Here is a 16813-nt window from a genome sequence, read left to right as displayed (position 1 = left end):
TTGTTGTCAGCTGCCCATGCACCTCTTAGGACACGGTTCAGGGGAGCAGGACCTGAGAGAAACAAATTGGGACAAATTGCTAAGGAGAAGTACCAAAAAATAGCTCAAGCACATAGGGAGAAAATCAGCTAGGCTAAGGCAAAAATGAGTTCTAACTGGCAAGGGACATAAGACAATCAGAAGCAGCTCTATAAATGCATTAGGAGCAAGAGAAAGACAAAGGAAAGTGTGGGGCCTGTTATATCCTTGGGGGCAGCCGGTTTAGGAAGAAATCACTTGAGGCCAGAGAGCAGACAGCTAACAAAACCACCATTTTATTTACAGACACAGAGCTCACCCAACCGGCCGAAACCGGCTGGGCTATCCCCTAATAATCTAACTCAGTTGCCATAGGAACAAAAACCATGACAACCAAATACACAACAGGGCCACTACTCAGCAGGGAAGGAGAGCAAATAATGGATGACACAGACAAAGCCAAGGTGTTAATGCCTTTTTTGCTTCAGTTTTCACTAAAAAGGTTAATGAGGACTAGATGCTTAACACAATATTAACAACAAGGGGGAAGGAATACAGGCTAGACTAGGAGAGAACAGGTAAAAGACAATTGAGGTCAGTTAGATGTATTCAAGTTGGCAGAGCCTCATGATATTCACCCTAGATGGAGCTAGGCAAAGCAATCGCTGCATCTTTAGGAGGGCTGAGGCTCCAGAGGACTGGAGAAGGGCAGACACAGAACCTATCTTCAGAAAGGGGAACGAGGAGGCCCCAAGGAATTATAGACCTGTCAGCCTAACATTGGTACCCAGAAAGATACTGAACAAATTATTAAACAGTTTGTAAGAATCTAGAGGAGATAATAGGGTAATAACCAATATCACCATGCCAAACCAATCTAATTTCCTTCTTTGACAGGGTTACTTGCCTAGTGGATGGAGGGAGGCAGTATATGATGATGTATATGAAGTTTAGTAAGGCTTTTGACATGGTTCCACAAGACATTCTCATAAGCAAACTAAACCAGTCTGATCCAGATGAGATTGCTATAAGGGGGGGCGCACAACTGATTGAAAGACAGAACTCAAAGAGGAGTTATCACTGACTACGAGGCAAACTGGGAGGGTGTCTCAAGTGGGGTCCCCCAGGGGTGTGCCTGGTCCAGTACTAATCAATATTTTCATTAAGAACTTGGTTAATGGAGAGGAGATTATGCTTGCAAAGTTTGCAGATGACACCAAGCTGGGAGGGGTTGCAAGTACTTTGGAGGACAGATTAGAATTCAAAATGAGCTTGCTAAATTGGAGAGTTGGTCTGAGGTCAACAAGATGAAATTCAGACAAAACAAATGTGACACTTGGGAAGAAAGAATCAAATGCATAAAAACAAAGTTGGGGATAACTGCAAGGTGGCAGTGCTGCAGAAAAGGGTTTGGGGGTTATCATGGATGTCACACTGAATTTGAATCAACAGTGTGATGCTGTTGAGAAAAAATGGGAAATGTCATTCTGAGGTGTATTAGCTTGGAGCACTGTGTCCAGTTCTGGGCACCACGCTTTAAGAAAGATGTGAACAAACTGGAGCCAGTCCAGAGGAGAGGCAAAAAATGATCAGCAGTTTAGAAAACCTGAACTATGAAGAAAGGTTGAACAAATTCAGCATGTTTCATCTTGAGAAGATGGAAAGGGCACCTGATAACAGTCTTCAAATACATTAAGGGCTGTTATACAGAGGATGGTGACCAATTGTTCTCTATAATCGCCTGAAGATAGGACAAGAAGTAATGGGCTTAATCTGCAGCAAGGGAGATTTAGGTTAAATATTAGGAAAAACTCTAAGGGTGGGTAAGGACTGGAACAGGTGACCTAGGGAAGTGGTGGACTCCCCATCATGGAGGTTTTAAAAAGCAGGCTGGACAAACACTCATCAAGGACGGTCTAGGAATGCTTGGCCCTGCCTCAGTGCAGGGAATGGAGTAGATGACCTCTTGAGATCCCTTCCAGCCCTACACTTCTATGATTCCCTCTTCCCGGGCTCTGGAATCGAGGAGACCGAGTCTCTGCCAAGGACATTTCCTCTTTTTGGGCAACAAACCACCCACAGAATCTACTTTCTGTGGCCCCAAAACTAGAACATTGGGGGAATCTAGCTCTGGGCTCTGGCCAGGTTGGTGGGGCCCATGGGTGGTGCTCCAGGCCCACCGCCTAAGGATCCTAGTGTGATTGCTGGGTGGGGGTCTCTCAAGCCAGGAAGGGCTACGAGAGCTTTACCATCTCCCTGCAGTCCCACCACGCCTGCAGGCTGCTCAGTTGTGGTGTTGATGGGCTCTGGAGGCAAGGACCTGTGCACAGCCAAGGACACGGCCTGAGTGCCAGGGTCAGATGGGGGCTCAGTGGAGAACACAGCAGATCCCGTGCTCCTCCATCCCCATCCCCACCCCCACCCCATGCAGACGTCTCTTAGATATAGCTAGGCACTTGGCCCTCCAGCCCAAGAACCTTTCTAGAGAGCTTACTCTGAGGAACAGAAGAAGAGGGGTGAGGTGTCCCATGCTTGGGATTCAATGAAGCCTTGGTCGCCGAGCCCCACCCGAACTACAGGACTAGGCCCCTTCCTGCACTCATGCCTCCAGACCTCCAAGATGTTCTGCAGCTCCACAAGGTTGGGCTTCTCATCCTCAGACATCAAGGTCTTCAGCACCTCACTCATGGCTTTCAGAGTTTGCATGCAGAGCAGAGGAGAAGCTGGAGGAAGTGGTGTTACCCAGCCAGGCGATGAACCAATGCCTTGTGTGACAAAGTTCCTCCTCTACCTTGGTGGGTCCTGCGCTTATTGGTGGATTTCCTCACCTCAGCGATCTTCCTCTGGTGGAACCCACATTCTGGGTCAATTCCTCCTGTGTCTGATGAGGAGTTGGGAGGTTTGGGGGAACCCGGGCCCGCCTCTACTCCGGGTTCCAGCCCAGGGCCCTGTGGATCGCAGCTGTTTATAGTGCCTCCTGTAACAGCTGCATGACAGCTACAACTCCCTGAGCTACTTCCCCATGGCCTCCTCCAAACACCTTCTTTATCCTCACCACAGAACCTTCCTCCTTGTGTCTGATAATGCTTGTAATCCTCCAGCAGTACACCCTCTCACTCTCAGCTCCTTGCACCTCTTGCTCCCAGCTCCTCACATGTGAATCTTATTGACTAACTGGGAGGCTTTTAACTAGTTCCAGCCAGCCCTTGATTGGTTTCAAGGTGTCCCAATCAATGTAGCTATCTCCACTGCCTTCTAGAAAGATCTTAATTGGCCCAAGGTGTCTTGATTAACCTGGAGCAACTGCCATTTGGTTACCATGGTACCAGGGATTTGTGTAGCTTGGGGCTAATATACCTGTTCCTCACTACTTTATTGTAGCCATCTGGCCTTGCCCCATCACACCTGGCGTGTGACACCTCCCAGGCCATGGCAGCTCCTGGTATTCCAGCTCACTCAGTCACTTGTACCCACAGGGGACCTACTGCAAACTCCTCCTGGCAACAGGACCCCACCTGCCTTTGCTGTCCCCAGGGAGGCCACTGCACGCAGTCCAACCCACTGGAAGAGTCAGACAGGATTCCGCATTTGGAGGAGGGAGATTTCCAGCCAAGCTCGGTTCCCTGGCCTGTGTGCGTCTGAAGCCGCCAATCTCAGGCCTGTGCCCCCAGCCACACACTGAGGATGAATGTGCTTGTGAAGGGAGTGTCTGTTCCGCAGTAATTGCAGGTGCATGTGAAGGATAAATGCCTACTACTGCTACCCTAGGAGGGAGTTACTCTTTTATCTCGGGCAGTGGGGCCTGTGCTTTGGTGCTGCAGGTCCTGAGCTGAAGTCCTGCCAAGGAGCTGTGATCATTACACTCTTATGCTAGTGCCAGGTAACTTAGGGGGCAGGTACATAAACAACGAGCAGGATTCCCACTCGGTTTGGGGCAGCTCCGCACGGCCAGTTTGGGGCTTACCTTGGCATACAGAGCAGCCTCCACTCCCTACATGGTACGGGGTCCCAGTGCTACAGAGCTCTGTGCCAGGGGCTGGCTTTGTGGGGGTTTCGCAGCTCATCTCTTCAAGGCCTGTGTGGTAGCAGCCGCAGCAGAGAATCCCAGGCCTGATTCCCCCCACGCTGGGTCTCCTGAATGGCCCCTGCCCTGGGGGGACTCCATTCCTCCCCCTACCAGCAGACATGACAGGGTGAAGGGGCAGCTGATCAGGAGTTTGGGGATCTACATTTAACATCCCTTTGCAGCTCTCGCCCGAGATCACATTGCTGGCGTCGGAGATTGAACCCAGTCCCATAAAGCAGGAGGCCTTAGAAGGTGATGGTGACTCTGATCAAAGACAGAGCAGTGGAAATACCTGGGTCTGCCAAGCTGCAGGCTGTGTGACAGAGATCTTAGAGAAAACTCTTGCCCCCTCACTCCCGCCCCAGCAGGGATCCAGGGCCTGCCTGTTCTGCTTGCTCTGACTGCCTCTCCTGCCACCAACAGACAGCCAGAGCCATCGGGTGTAACCTGGGCAGGCACTGGGCTCCCATCATCAACCCACCCCTGAAATGCCCTGTGCTTCAACATGCGTGGCCCCCCTGCAAAGGAGCCAGCAGACGGGGCTGCAACACCAGGGGGCATCTCATGCTCTGACCAGTCCCCTGCAATCCTAGGCTTTAACAACCCACCGTGCACCGACCATCCCCTTTGATGAGTGGAAAACATCCTCCAACCCTGCAGCGTGATGGATCAGGGTGGGCAATTCAGTCAGTCTCCACCTGATGCTTCTGCTGCCACCCGTAATGCCCCAATCAGCTCTAGAGGCTGCAGCTGCTGCCAGCAGGAGGGGCCATTCCCCCCGCCAGGGTTTTCCTGTCTCTCCATCTCATGGCAGCCCAGAGCAGTACAAGGTCTATGGAGTTTTCTCCCCCCAGTGACACCGTGATCTTGCCACCCAACCCCCAGAGGGGCCAGGCCCCACCACAATGCAGGGCCATGGCTCCGGCCATTTTTACAGCCCCCTCTGTCCACTCAGGAGGCGCCACTCACAGGCACGAAAGGGCTGAGGCACACACAGCTCCTGCTGCTGCTGTGGGCTCTTCCGCCAATTCTTCCTGGCTCCAGGAGGCACTTGGCTCCCAGCCCCGCTGGGAACTGAAATGCCAGGCACCCCAGGGCCTTATCACCAGCTCATTCCCAGGCGTGGCATGGCAGTACATTTCCTTCCCAGTCACCGTCCCCTGGCATTAAACAAGGGACTCCGCGCTGGGCATGTGCACCTGGCAGCACACAGCCCCTGAGAACAGACAGGCCAGGCTGCAGGGCAAGGGCTCCCAGGGACAAACGGCAGGAGGGCAATGCTGGGAACTCCCAGGCCGCCTTCAGCTAGAGCATGAGGGCGCCCCGGCATCCTGGAGAGCATGAAGCTAGCTTCAGCTCAGTCTTTGTCCCCCCCCAGTTCTCTGCACTAGATGGGTCGGACTCCTGGAGGGACGAAAGTGTCGATCAGGAGTTCCTGGCTTATCCAGTGTCGGTTTCCAGCTCTTGTAAAAAACTGGTGACTTCCCTTACACAGGAGCTGGCGTTCTTCAGGCTGTGCTGAGCCCGTAGACGTTCCACTGTAGGGGCGTGTGCACCCAGGGCATGCGAGTCGCAGACGTTTGCCAGCAGTACCACGGAGCGGAGCCTGCGCCCGCCCCCCCGCCCCAGCACACAGGCACGGGCATCAAAGGGCACATCCGCCACCTCCTCTCCAGTCCTTCACACCTGCATGCTGCCAGGTGAACATCCCTATTTCTACTGAGACCTCAGGGGCAAGGTTTATAGGAACTGGCTGGGGTTGGTTCCCGCCTGTTTCACCCCTACAGCTCGCTGGGGATCTAAACTGCCACTCACCGGTTTGAGCCTCTACCTAGCCAGGGCCTGTTCTCTCCACCCAGGCAGTTGCTAGCCCTGAACCCCTGCAGGAAGCCATGACACACAGGTGCTTGGGGCTCGTGAGAAAGGCTATCGCCGGCTGAATGATCCCTGCCTGTATGGTGGGGATTGAGGCCACTTTGCCAGCAGGTGCCCCCAAGTCCTGTGCTGTGGTGAGTCATTAGAGGGGATGCGGCTGGACAGAAAGGCAGAATTGGGTCCCCAAGCAGAGCCCCTCTACTACCTGCCTGTGTCCTAACCGCCAGGATAGTGGCCAATCCCACCTTCAGGTCAGGTTCCAGCATCAGGCCCTGTCGATACCCACAGCTGTTGCACCCAGCGTGTGCTGATAGACTCTGGAACATCCAGTATGTTTACAAACACTAGAAACTGCCTAACACCAGGCACGGGGGCTGGGAGACGGGGGATGTGTAGGGTACAGAGCATAGCTCCCCCAAACGCTGAGCAGAGGGGCTGGGAGACGGGGGATGTGTAGAGTACAGAGCACAGCTCCCCTAACGCTGGGCAGGAGGCTGGGAGATGCATAGGATACAGGGCACAGCACCCCTAATGCTGAGCAGGGAGGCTGGGGATGTGTAAGGTACAGAGCGCAGCACCCCCTAAGTTGGGCAGGGGGGCTGGAGATGGGGCAATGTAGGGTACAGAGCACAGAACCCCTAACGCTGGGCAGGGGGGCTGGGAGATGCGTAGGATACAGAGCACAGCGTCCTCTAACACCTGGTAGGGGGGGCTGAGAGATGGGGGGTGTAGGGTACAGAGCACAGCACCCCCTAATGCCTGGCAGGGGGCCTGGAAGCTGGGGGAATATGTAGGATACAGAGCACAGTGCTCCCTAACACCAGGACACGAGGCCTCGTCCATGTCAGGGCAGAAATGATCACACCCTTCGAATGGGGAATCTGGCAGGAGCACTGCTTTACATTAAGGTTCTTTTGGTGATAGGCTAACCTTACCCCTGTCCTGCATTTTGAGTGTGAACAGCTGTAGATGGAAACCCAGATGGCAGAGATGGAGCAGGACTAACCGTGATCACTTAGTCTAGCCCTCACCCTGTGTCTAGCCTGTACAAGTGTTGAAAACAGCAGGTGCCTTTTCTTGCCCTGAGATGATTTTGGAGATGTCAACGCTTGCTACGGCTTTCTCCCTATATGGGTTGTGGGATCCAGTGGAGCGGTCTGTGTTCTGTTTACAGGACAAGATGTGTAAATCTTTTATACCTCTATGTATTACTGTAAATACAGTTATTTAATATATCAAAGAAATAAAATAAATAAAAGCATAAAAATACATCAGAAAGCACCAAATTGAAACAGAGGATTGCTATGTACAGGGGGGATTGCTATGTACCGGGAGGGGAGGGGGAGCACATGACTAGTTAACTGCTCAATAGCTTTATTCAACATGTACTTTTTGACATGTTCCCACACCTGGTGTAGGGTTTATGTTCTACCCTCCGTTCCCATTTCCAGTCGTGTACATTTTTGGCGCTGTACCTGGTGACTGGACAGGGCAGGAAGCCAATGGGGAAGAAGTCATGGTCTGGCACGAAGTGTTCCACCTTGCTCCAGGCGGGGTCTGATGCCAAAAGCCCCCAGAGAAGGGAGGCTGGCTTTTCCCAGAGCTAGGGCAGCTGGGCAGCTTCAATGACCGGGCTCTCCGCAGTGCACATTGTGGTCATCCTATGGACAAATGTCCATAGGCCGCAGCAGGCTGGAGGCTGGATCTTGAAGGCCTCCAGGATGAAGATGGTCTGAGAAGCCAGGCATCAGACTGTGGACTTGCTGTCCTGCTGCAAGCCTTTGAGGTCTAAGATTGAAAGGAAGGAAATGGAGGTCAGAGCCATGGCACTCTGGAGAGCCCCGGCAGGCCAAGCCAGCTCTGTACCTCTCGGCCCACAACAAGGAGGCAGCAGGCCGGGTGGCAGGAGGCAGGGGACTAGTGGGAACAACCGCAACCCTCACTAAACATCCCCGCCGCCCTCCACAGCTGGGGGAGCCTCCAGACACAGGCAAGAAGTCCCAATGAACCCCATTCACTCACTATTTCTAGGACTGCCTCATCCCTGCAGTATCTGAGAGCTCATCCCTGCCTGTATTTACCCTCCCCTTCCCCACAATGCACAGATGGGCACTTAGGCCTAGAGAGGGGAGAGTCACAAAGGGGGCTTGGGCATTGTTAGGCGCCGCCTAACTTCAGGTGCCCTGCTGCCCTCCAGGAAATGCTGAGGAGGGAGCTCAGCCATTCTCTAGCTCCCGTTGGGAGGCCCAGCTATGAACCTGCTCTGGGAGTGAGGAGTCTGAGCTATGTCACCCACCCTTCCCTTTTCCCGAATAAATGTGGTGGAAATGCTGCTCTGCCCTGGTAGGGGCCATGGCCAGGGTTGTGCTCTTCCCACCAGCACAGCCAGGGGAGTGTGCGGAGGCCAGTGGCTGTAGGAGTGGTGAGGCAACTCCTCGCCCCACCCAATCTCTCAGCCTGGCTGCAGGGGGGTGTTGAGCTCAGAGGATGCAGAGAAGACTCAGCAGTTGGGTGGGGCACCATGATCATGGCACTACTGGACTCAACATTCAAGTGATTTTGAGTGCCTGATTGTCACAGCACTGAGCACCTGCCCTCTACCGGCCAGACCCTTTAAAGGGGGGTGTCACATGTTGCCCCCCCCAAACAAATTACTGGTCGCTCTGTAACTATCTCAGCCGCAGACTCCAGTTCGTGGCCTCACCCTGGGACACGTTGGGACACTCACCATGCACAAGGAGGAGCAGTGGGACCAGGCTCTGGAGCACATGCTCCTTCATCTGCCTCCGGTTGGGCCCCCTTACAAGCTCCAGCAGGTCTTTAAAAAGGGTGATGGAGAGCACCCGGAGCTTGCTGGACACCTGCAAGAGACGATATAGGGAGGGGAGGAGACACTGTGACAGTCATTCTCATCCAGCGGGGCGAGCACACACTGTGCCAGAGATGTCTGCCCTGCAGGGGGTATTGGTAACTCACCCCCAGCCATACAGCCACAGCTGGGTCAGAGTCTCATGGGCATAGCGCCACTGAAGGCAATAGAGATGCAGATTTCCACCAGCTGAGGGGCTGGCCTGGTCACTTCTTGGCCAGGGAGAGCAGTAAGCTGGGGTGAGACTGCCCCTGGGCTCTCACAGCCAGCTCTGGGTGCACTGACATCAACACCCGCCTGTGTCAGCCAAGAGGAAATGTTCAGGGTGGAGTAGCACCAGGATAGGCGCGGCAGAGGGGGAGCGATGAGGAAAGATTCAAAGAGCGAAAGGGGGGGTGTAGTTTGTCCACCCGCTTTGCAGGTGCAGCTCACACTGGTGTTGACCCACAGCCGCCCTCTAGCCGGGCCAAGGGGGCCAGGCATGGGGGGCTAATTCCTACACTGGTGTTTGTTCAGGCCACGCACAGGGACCTGGGGTGGATTTAACCAGAGCCAAGGGGTAGTAAATGTGCAGGAGCTCCCAGATAGGGGGCCTTGGAAGCCATGACTGGAAGCCACCCAGCCTCCAGGGGCTTGGGGTGGGGCGAGGGGTCAGCTCAGAACAGCAGGCTGTGCACAAACACATGGGAGGGGTCTGGGGGCATCAGGGCTGCACTGCAGTGGGCACAGGCAGATGTTGAATTGGCACTTCTCTGGTCTTCCCTCCAGTTGTTGAGGCCTGTTTGCCTTTCCCTGGTGATGGGTGTTGTTTTCATTAACACTATTTGGATTTAACCCCCGCCCCATAAAGAACCTGTTCTGTTCCCCTTGGGCCCGAGAGGGGTTTGGTTTAAATGGCTCACCCCAGGGCGAGAGGCTGCATCCTCAGTCTGTGTTGTCCTGTCTCTTTGGCTAGCTGGGGATCCAGGACTTTGGCCCATGCCTAGCTTCATGTGCCCTGCTGCCTAGTGGACTCACAGCCCTGGGTTAAGTGCCCAGGCTCCGTATATGCTCCAGAGGGAGAGTCGGTTGGGCCATTTGTTAAAGCGGGTGAAAAGGATGGCGTGGGTAATTTCAGGCCTGTCAGCCTGACATCAGCCTGGGTTCTTCCCTTTGGAGCCAGAGGCAAGAGGGGGAGGTGGCCCTGGCCCAGCAGGGACCCACGGGACGGCCCGGTCGGCGTACACCCACCACTCGGCTTGCTGGGTCGCCTCATTGCGCAGGGGGCAGTCTGCATCGTCACCCAGCAGCTGGGGGATGGCGCGGTGTCTGGGGGCTCGGCAAGCACGGCTTGGGGGGTCCCAGCACAGCTGGTCACGCGGCTGCTGCTTTGCACCTGGGCCCCAGCTGAAGGGCTCCTCCTCTTCCGTGGGAAAAAGATTTAAAGGGGCCATGCTCTCTAAACCCCAGAGAGGTTACACACAGGACAGGGGATCCCGGGCGACTAGTCACACGCAGCTGGCATGGATTAGTTCCTGCTGGCTTAAAATGCCCAGCGGCTTATGTGCTAGAAACCCAAACCCTTAATCACTCGACAGGGAGCCTTTCCACGAGGCCAGCTCTGAGCACGTAGTGCTGGGGCTGCAAGAGAACTGCAGACACAGAAGGGTGTCGGTGGGGTCGGTGGTCTTCCTCATGTGCCCAGATATTGGGTGATGAGAGACAGAAGGTGGGTGAGAGAATATCTTAGATTCACCCAAGACAAGCACTGGAGCTTTTTGTGTTAGCTTCTCTCTCACCCACAGTCTCTGGGACAACCAAAGACATTCCCTCCCCCACCTTGTCTCTCTCATGTGCTGGGCCTGACAGGGCTACACCAATGCTGCGGAAAGACATGGCGGAGGCTGTCTTTGCCCAGCCATGCCTGCCAGAGCCACGCAGGAAGCGGTGGAGAAGTAGCCGACTGACCCCTTGGCCTTGTTACTGAGTGAGCCCAGGCCAGGCCCTGCCGCGTGCCTGCAAGCGACGGTGCAGAACCCAGGCTGGGTGTCGGGCTGGCAGTACCTGACGGGGCTGAGGGGTTTGGGCGTGTCCTCCTGGATATACTCCCTCTCCTGCGAAGCAGTGTGCTGCACTGTGTAGGTGATGTGGAAGAGCAGAGCGATGTAGAGCTGAGGGAAGAGCTCTTTCATCTTCTGCCTGCAGGCCTGCTCCTGGAGGATCACATACAGGGCTCTTGTGGCCTGCAGCTAAGAACAGGAGACAGACATCGCTCTCCCCACTGGGCACTGGCTTCCTGACAACGGGGCAGGCGACGGCATTGGCCATGATCCCGTCTCTGCAGGCATGAGAGGGGGAGGGCTTTGCGTCAGCAGTGGGCGTAGCTGTTCCTCACTGGCTGCCGCCTGCCACGAGGGGTCCAGCTCTGTCCTGCAGGGGCAGCTCAAGTAGTCACCTGGCACCTCATTGCATGTGCTGGGGCCATGCTCTGGGGAGTCACACACTGGCTGGCTTGTGACTCGCCTGCCCATTGTGACATGCCCCCTGCTGGCTGGCACAGCCTCATCCCCTCACTGCCAGGCTTGGCTCTGACAGAGCGAGAGCCGGCACGTGCTGCTGAGGAACGCTGAGCCAGCCGTTTCAGCTCTGCCACCGGCAGCAGAAAGTGGGTGGCCCATTTACACGCAGTCTTCTGCCCACCCCTGACTCCAGGTAGGAGAATCTTCTATTGGCCACCTCTGCTCAGCCACTGCCATGATGGGGCCAGGTAAGTGTCCAGACAGGGAGGCAGCTGGTGGCCAACTTGGTCCATGTGGCAGTGATGAAAGGCAAACGGGAAGAAGCATGAGAGGTGAGGGAGCTGGAGAGTCCGTGGGAAGCTCCCTCTCTGGTGAAATCAACCACCCCAAGACGGTGCGGGTCCCTCGCAGGCCTGGGGGTGCTGATCTGGGCTTTGCACGCTATCCGATGCTCTGATCCTGGCTCATTCCCAGGCAGCTGCGAGCGTGAGTGGTGGAGCTGCCGGCTCTGGGCATCTCCCTTCTAAGCACGAGATTGTCTCTGGGGGAAGCCCACCCCAGGATCTGGTGTTTGTTGGTCTCTTCCACAGAGCGCTGGAGTCTCAGCCGCTCCGGATCGGGGGGAGGGGCCAGCTGTGAATTTGGAGCCTGATCTAGGTTTGGATCTGAATCCGCCAGTGTTGCGGAGCGTTCAGCTGTGGGGAGCTAGTTCCTGCCCGCGCCACATCACAATGTCCCACTCCTGCCTCCCCAATCTCCTCCCTGGCTCTGCACCTCGCCCCCTGCACCTGGAATGTCATTAGCAAGCTAGGCCTGACCACCTCCATCACCTTTGCTGACCCCATCACTTCCATAGGGAATGGCACTGAGGATGCCAGGGGAACAGGCATTCTCAGGTTGCCAGGAGCCATTGTTCTATTTACCAAGACAGTCCGATGCCAGGACAGTGCCCCTGAGCTCTGGACAGGGCTAGGGCTGCATTAGGACACCTGCCGTTTAGGAGGTGGCCATTTAGGAGACCCATCATGGGGGGAGTCAGGCCTGGGATGCTTTCCAGCGGCTGCTGCCACACAGGCCTTGGAGAGATGAGCCGTGAAACCCCCAGAAAGCGTGGCCCCTGGCACACAGCTTTGTAGCACTGGGACCCCATACACATGAGCCGCCATCCAGCAGGGCCTTGGGCCAGCCCCACCCTCTCCCACTGCCCCACTCTGGGAGGCCAGGGAACAGTTCACAACTTTGCAATGACCAGCTGCAGGGATCCTGGTGGGCCCTGGTATGGTTTTAGCAGCATTTTCAATGTTCGGGAAAAGTGAGATCTGTGCAATAGGCAACGTTGTTCCATCTGGGCACTAGCCAGCTCCTGTGCCCCAGAGAGCTCTCACAGCTCACACTGAACCAGGGACAAAGGGGGCAGGAGGTTGGAAGAGAAGGTGCCAGCCTGGGACCCAGGAGACCCATGGCCATTTCCCAGCTCTGCCAGAGATAGTCTGCGTAGCCTTGGGCAAGTCCCTTATTCCCTCTGTGCCACAGTTCCCTGTCTGTTCAGTGGGGGTAGCAGCCAGGCCCTGCCCTGCAGGGGGTGGTCAGGATAAATGCAATTGAGGTTGGGCACGTTGGAAGAGAAGGTACCAGCCTCTCTGCTGCTCTCCCACCTTCTGCTCCTGCCCTTTCACGGGGTGGGGGGGGTGAGCAACTCCTGCTGCTCACGAGCCCGCCCCAGCTGCCCCACCCCCCTGGCCTCGCCCACCTGGGAACTGCCATGGCCCCAATATTCCTGGGGGAAGGGATTAGGGTAATTTCCCTGGGCAGGAAGAATCCTGAATGGCTGGATCCAACCTATCTGCTGTGCAGCTTGTGAACCAGCAGAAGGAGAGGTGGGAGTGACCCAGGGAGGCCGTTTGGCCTGCGGGATGGGGTGCTGGCTGGGCATAAGGAGACCTGGGTTCTAATCCTGCCTGTCCTGCTGACTGGCTGGGTGACTTTGAGCACATCCCTTCACTTGTTTCCCTGCTGGCTGCCTTGGCTAGTTAGAGTCTGAGCCCTGTGGCCCAGGGATTGTCTGCAGCACCTGGTGCAACAGGGCCCTGATCTCAGCTGGCATCTGTAGGCGCTGGTGGAACAGAAATAATTGGGCTGGCCCTGATGCTGAACGGGGCAGTCGCCTCTCGTCACTCACAAGCAATGCCTTGTCCTGGCTTCTTTCAGGATGGCTGAGGAAGTCCCCAAGGGCCCCTCAAAGCCCATCCGTGCCTGGGAGGAGACGAAACCTCCCCAACGGAAGAGTTGGCGAAAGAGCCCACAGCGGAAGCAGGAGCTGTGTGTGCCTCAGCCCTTCCGTGCCGGTGAGTGGGCGCCTCCTGGGTGGGCGGAGGGGGCTGCAGAAATGGCCGGGGCCATGGCCCTGCATTGCGGTGGGGCTTGGCCCCTCTGGGGGTTGGGTGGCAGGACTAGGGTGTCACTGGGGGGAGAAGGTCCATAGACCTTGTACTGCTCTGGGCTGCCATGAGATGGAGAGACAGGAAAACCCAGGCAGGGGGGAATGGCCCCTCCTGCTGGCAGCAGCTGCAGCCTCTAGAGCTGATTGGGGCATTAGAAACGGCAGCTGAAGCATGGGGTGGAGACTGACTGAATCGCCCACCCTGATCTGTCACGCTGCAGGGTTGGAAGATATTTTCCACCCGTCGAAGGGGCTGCTTGGTGCAGGGTGGGTTGTTAAAGCCTAGGATTGCAGGGCACCGGCCAGAGCATAAGATGCCCCCTGGTGTTGCAGCCCCATCTGCTGGCTCCCTTGTTGCATGTCCCAGCACAGGGCATTTGGGGGGGAGTGTTGACGATGGGAGCCCAGTGCCTGCCCAGGTTACACCCGATGGCTCTGGCTGGCTGTTGGTGGCAGGAGAGGCAGTCAGAACAAGCAGAACGGGCAGGCTCTGGGTCCCCATCTCTCACACAGACTGGGCAACTGTTCCCTCTCCTACACGAGGACCAGACCAATTCACTGCCAGTCCCTCTGCCCCCTCCAGCAATGGCCTGGAGAGTTGGGACACCACTCATGGCCTGACATCATCCCTCCTTCCAGATGTGACGCTCCAAATCCCCAGACTGAGCCTGCATGCTGGGCGGGGAAGTGGGGTGGCTGTTGGGAACCAGAGCTCTGACTGGATCTTTGCTGGGCTGGGCAGCAAAGAGGTGAGGAATCCAGGAATCGCTGTGCCAGACCCTGCTGTGCATCGGGGCTGCTCCCCTGCTGGGGCGGGAGTGAGGGGTAAGGGTTTTCTCTAAGATCTCTGTCACCCAGCCTGCAGCTTGGCAGACCCAGGTATTACCACCGCTCTGTCTTTGATCAGATTCACCATCCTATTGTAACGCCTGCTTTAAGAGGCTAGACTGGGAGGAGAAAGAGGCCCTGGGAGTACATCAACACCTTTCTCAGGAGCAATGAACAGGTACTAAGAGCCCTCCTCTGACCTGTCAGCTAGTGCCCTGTCCACATGCACCATCCGCCCTTCTCCGGGAGATGCATGGATTCTAAGGCCAGATGGGACCACTGTGACCTCCTGTATAACACAGGCCAGAGACCAGCCTCCGAATAATTCCTGTTTAAACTAAAGCATCTTAAAAATGTCCTGCCTTGAGTTACAAAAGGTCACCCACCATGCCACTTACTCAGTTGTTCCAATGGACTATTACTTTCTCAGTTAAAAACATACATTTCCAGTTTGAATTTGTCTACTTTCAATTTCCAGCCCCTTTGAGGTGCCACCTGGTGTATCGGGATACCACTAAGCCCACCTGTTCTGCCAGCCTGGGCCCCCTTTACCTTGTCTTGCTGGGCTTGGGCAGGGCCACCCAGAAGGGGGGGAAAAGTGGGGCAATTTGCACCAGGCCCCGGGCCACGCAGAGACTCCCACGAGAATGCCGGAGGCTCCCTCCGCCTGCCCCCATCCCCCAGCGCCTCAGCGCACCTCCTCCAGGAGTGGCCCTGGACAGAGCTAAAGCAGCGTGGCTTGGGCGGGGCCTGAGCTCCTCCCACTTGGAGCCATGTGGTAAGCGGGCGGGGCCAGAGTGCCTCCCGCTTGAGCTGCATGGTAAGGGGGCATGGCCTGAGCACCTCCTGCTCAGAGCCACATGGTAAGGGGGCATGGCCTGAGCACCTCCTGCTCAGAGCCGCATGGTAAGGGGGCATGGCCTGAGCACCTCCTGCTTGAGCTGCATGGTAAGGGGGCGGGGCTGAGCTCCTCCCACTCAGAGCTGCGTGGTAAGGAGGCATGGCCTGAGCACCTCCTGCTCAGAGCTGCATGGTAAGGGGGCGGGGCTGTGAGCTCAGGTCCCGATGGAGCCAGGCTGCTGCAGTGCTGTCCAGGGGCCAGGAAAGCTCCTGGACGCGGCGCGCTCTGAGGCTCTGGGAGAGTGGGGAGGTGGGAGTAAGCAGCATGGTAAGCCCCTCTGAGCTGGACACCCTCCTGACAGGCCCCCCCAGCCCTGAGCCCAGCTCCCCACCCAGCCCTGGGCAACAGCAGCGCCACCCCCAGGCAGCGCCGGCCCATTGGCACCAACCATCACCATCACCCAGCGACAGCCCATTATGTAATTGCAAATGTATACATACTGTCAAGGTTCCTTCCCCACTCTGAACTTTAGGGTACAGATGTGGGGACCTGCATGAACACCTCTAAGCTTAACTACCAGCTTAGATCTGGTTTTGCTGCCACCACTCCTAAATACTAACTCCCTTCCCTAGATAGTCTTGAGAGACTTCTTCACCAAGTCTCTGGTGAACACCGATCCAATCCCCTTGGATCTTAAAACAAGGAAAAATCAATCAGCTTCTTAAAAAGAAGGCTTTTAATTAAAGAAAGAAAGGTAAAACTCATCTCTGTAAAATCAGGATGGAAAATAACTTTACAGGGTAATCAGCTTGATAGAGCCCAGAGGAACCCCCTCTAGCCTTAGGTTCAAAATTACAGCAAACAGAGGTAAATCCTCTTAGCAAAAAGGAACATTTATAAGTTGAGAAAACAAAGTTAAACCTAACACGCCTTGCCTGGCTGTTACTTACAAGTTTGAAATATGAGAGACTTGTTCAGAAAGATTTGGAGAGCATGGATTGATGTCCAGTCCCTCTTAGTCCAAAGAGCGAACACCACCAAAACAAAGGGCACAAACAAAAGCCTCCTCCCCGCCCCCAAGATTTGAAAGTATCTTGTCTCCTTATTGGTCCTTTGGGTCAGGTGTCAGCCAGGTTACCTGAGCTTCTTAACCCTTTACAGGTAAAAGGATTTTAGTGTCTCTGCCGAGGAGGGATTTTATAGTATTGTACACAGGAGGGCAGTTCCCTTCCCTTTATAGTTATGACACACACATTAAAGCATTGAATGTTTTAAAATCATGTATTTCATGTATACCTCTACCCCGATATAACACTACCCAATATAACACGAATTCGGATGTAACGCGGTAAAGCAGTGCTCTGCGGGGGGTGGGGCT

The 16813-nt window shown here is 55.6% G+C and overlaps 1 protein-coding gene across 1 annotated transcript in view; it reads left to right on the top strand.

Moving 5' to 3' along the window:
• The first annotated feature begins 14459 nt into the window (after positions 1-14459).
• LOC120404003 (maestro heat-like repeat family member 5) overlaps positions 14460-16813 on the top strand; it is a 28800-nt gene continuing 26446 nt past the window's right edge. Inside the window, exon 1 of the mRNA XM_039536018.1 lies at positions 14460-14515. The gene's annotated coding sequence lies outside the window, so the exon portion shown is untranslated. The remainder of the gene's footprint in view (positions 14516-16813) is intronic.

This window comes from Mauremys reevesii, linkage group 4 (assembly GCF_016161935.1).
Source record: "Mauremys reevesii isolate NIE-2019 linkage group 4, ASM1616193v1, whole genome shotgun sequence".
NCBI lineage: Eukaryota > Metazoa > Chordata > Testudines > Geoemydidae > Mauremys > Mauremys reevesii.
The sequence above is the reverse complement of the archived record's forward strand: the minus strand, read 5'-3'. Positions and strand labels throughout refer to the sequence as shown.